A 3,138-nucleotide genomic window follows, 5' to 3' on the forward strand; every position below is an offset into this window, starting at 1 on the left:
GTGTGTGTGTGTGTCTGTTAACAACTGTTAGCAACTGTTACTGCCCATCAATCTGGGAAAGGTTATAAAGTGAGAAAGATAATTCACATGTGGAAAACATTCAAAACAGTTGCCAGTCTTCCCAGGAGTGGATTTCCCAGCAAATTCACGTCACGGTCAGACCGCGCAATGCTCAGAGAAACTGCACAAAGTTTCTACTGAACAAGCATGGCTTGTCTGGAAGGGTTACCAGGAGAAAGCCTCTTTTCCTAGATGACAGCTAAAACTTAGCTGAAATGCAGCAGGACAGTGATATCAAGCAAAGCAGCAAATCTGTGCCAGAATGGCTAAAAAACAAAAAAATGAAGGCGCTGCAGTGGTCCAGTCAAAGCACAGACCTCAACTCGATTAAGATGCTGTGGTGGGAAAACTTAGAGCCGTGCATAAACGAATGCCCTTAATGAACTGAGGCAATTTTGTGAAGAAGAGTGGGCCAAAATTCCTCCATAATGATGTGAGAGACTGATAAAATCACACAAAAAACGATTACTTCACATTATTGCTGTTAAAGGTGGTTCTCCAAGATAACAGGAAGGATACTGCTAAATAAATAATGACTTGGTGAAATATATCATATTTATTGATGAGTGTGTTTATTTTATTTAAGGACCAAATGACTTTTTATTTTGTGATGAATTGTAAAGCCTTAGCGCCTTTAATTCACCTGTCTAATAGTTATCCCTTCCTTTACTACATCAAAGTCAGTGTGGTGCACTGTGTGGAAAACATGTTGCTTAACACAACCCATAATAGGTAATGAAAAACACACAGATTTAATTCATTTTTTCTAATATTTTTAATTCATTGAAGTCCTCATTGTTACTTTCTTTTCTTTTTCTTTCTTTTTTCCTTTTTTTTTTTTTTTACATCACCATCCGTGGGATTTGACATAGTGAGCAAGCATCCCAGAAACCCCACAGCCACCAAGACAAATACCATCACAGAGTTTCACTTTCACAAAGGTTAAAGGCTTACAGAGGGCGACGGAGGGGCTGCAGGTGGCAAAGGAGATGTTTGACAGCATCAACAACCTCAGAATGGAAAGAAGCTCCTCTCAATCTGCAGCATGTTGCTTACATACATATCACTCGTATATCATTAGCAATAATATGGCATAGAAAAAGCATCCAAGCTGACAGAGCATTAAAGGAGTATAAGTGTGTGTATGCGTGTAAACTGAGGAGGCATGGGACACGAAGAGGATGCCAATAATGACAGCTAGTATTTAATATTCGAGTGATTTTTTTCAGGCACAGGCGCTGCAACACAGCAACGGCTCCTTGCTGTTTAGTGTGCTAAGAGTCTATGCGTGTGTGTGTGTGCGTGTGTGTGTGTGTTTCCTCAATAGTCTGCAGTGCACTGTGAACTATGGTAGCATTCTGAATTCCACACAACCCAGCACAGGATTATGTAGTAATGTTTCAGCACTCTAAGTGAATAATGAAAAAAATGTGTGTGTGTGTGTGTGTGTCCGCAAAAACCCGTACTAATAGCTCCAGGTCAGGACGGGTTGCTGATGGCAACCTCAAATTTGACAAAGCGTTGCCATGACAAACAAAAAAAGCAAGAACCCCATGAGAGTGGAGGGGTCTGTCTCTACGGCAACAGCCAGAAACAACCAAAGAGCCAAGGAGGGAGGAAGAGAAAGAAGGAAAAGGGAGAGCGAAAGGAGCAGATGCAGCCAGACTGTGCTGGTGTTGTGGGCCTCACCCTCACCTACACTTTTAACCAACGCTCAAAGAGCGGTAACTGGATTTACTACAAGCTGCAGCAGAATGCTAACATGGATGTTGAAGAAGTTTTTAAAAAGTATAAAAAGAATTAAGAAACTGTGAAACAGTAAAATTCTCCACATCTGACTTGCAGAGGTTTAAGTTGCCTTGAAGACATTCCTATCTCGTCACATATTTGAATGCTTCAGAGACGTGCATTTATTACATTCCCGTCTGCCTTGGATTCTTTAAATACATAAAGCATTTGTAATGCTGAAAGAGTCTGCCTTCTACAGACTTCCTGTTTTATCAGAGGGGAGAAAACCTGAAACACTGAAGCTGAAAGTGTAACTTTTAATATCTACATTATGCACAAAACCACTCAGAAATTTGGGGTTACTTTGAAATGTCCTTTTTGCACATTTGTTCTAATGAGAAGCCATTAATCGCTGATTTTTCATGTAGCATCCATCTAGGCATACATTCAGCAGACTGTGCTTGAGTGACACAGTGCTACCTCCTGCAATGTGATGACTAAAGAAGCCATAAATTTGGCTAGACAAGCAGGTAGGGCAGTTGTGTTAGATTACACTCTCAAAATGCCCCACAAAGAGTTTTCATGCAACAGTGTGTACTAGTCTTTTCAAAAACCAGTACAATGAGGCTCTTAGGGCTACTATTTAATAAAGCTGCCATATGTAGTTCTATTAGATGCCTATTTCTCAAACAAGAGTCTATGTCCTCTCACTCAATCGAGCATCCAGGTCCACCACATTTCAGAGCCAGCTTTGCACCAGTGTGTGAAGGGAGCAGTACACACCGTTACATGAAAACATCCTATTGTTTTAACAGTGTGCCCGTTGACCACGGGAGACATGGTTGCTGAAAATGAGCTTCTCCATGCTGTCTTAGGATATCTCATTTCAATAGCAGGGATCACACCTCAAATATGATTAGGTTTACTGAAAGAAGTGCGTTTGGAGAGAGCAAGGACCTGGACCTGTGACTGCGGTTTAGGAAAGGCCACAGTGTGGATCGGTAATGGCTCCCTGGCATGGTTGTGGAGGCACAGCGCTCAGAAATATAGAACCGGTAGGGTGGTGTGTTTGAGGTGTAGTCCTATCCCTGAAATTCAAATAAATTATCTCCACTAAAAAATATATATATATCAGTGGTTTATAATAAAAGACATGGTTATTTGACCCAATTTTCCATCAGTATAATATTACATTGATGACTATTTTGTACTGTATTTCAAAGTGATCCATAACCCTTTTAGTGGTAGGGAATATGTATGTGTTTCACCTTTGGTTTCCCCTAAGTTGCTGTCACTATGTTAACTAGACAGGCGCATTTAAAGAATCTAAGCCCAGTTTATATAAGTGCC

This window comes from Pelmatolapia mariae, linkage group LG7 (genome assembly GCF_036321145.2).
Source record: "Pelmatolapia mariae isolate MD_Pm_ZW linkage group LG7, Pm_UMD_F_2, whole genome shotgun sequence".
Lineage (NCBI taxonomy): Eukaryota > Metazoa > Chordata > Actinopteri > Cichliformes > Cichlidae > Pelmatolapia > Pelmatolapia mariae.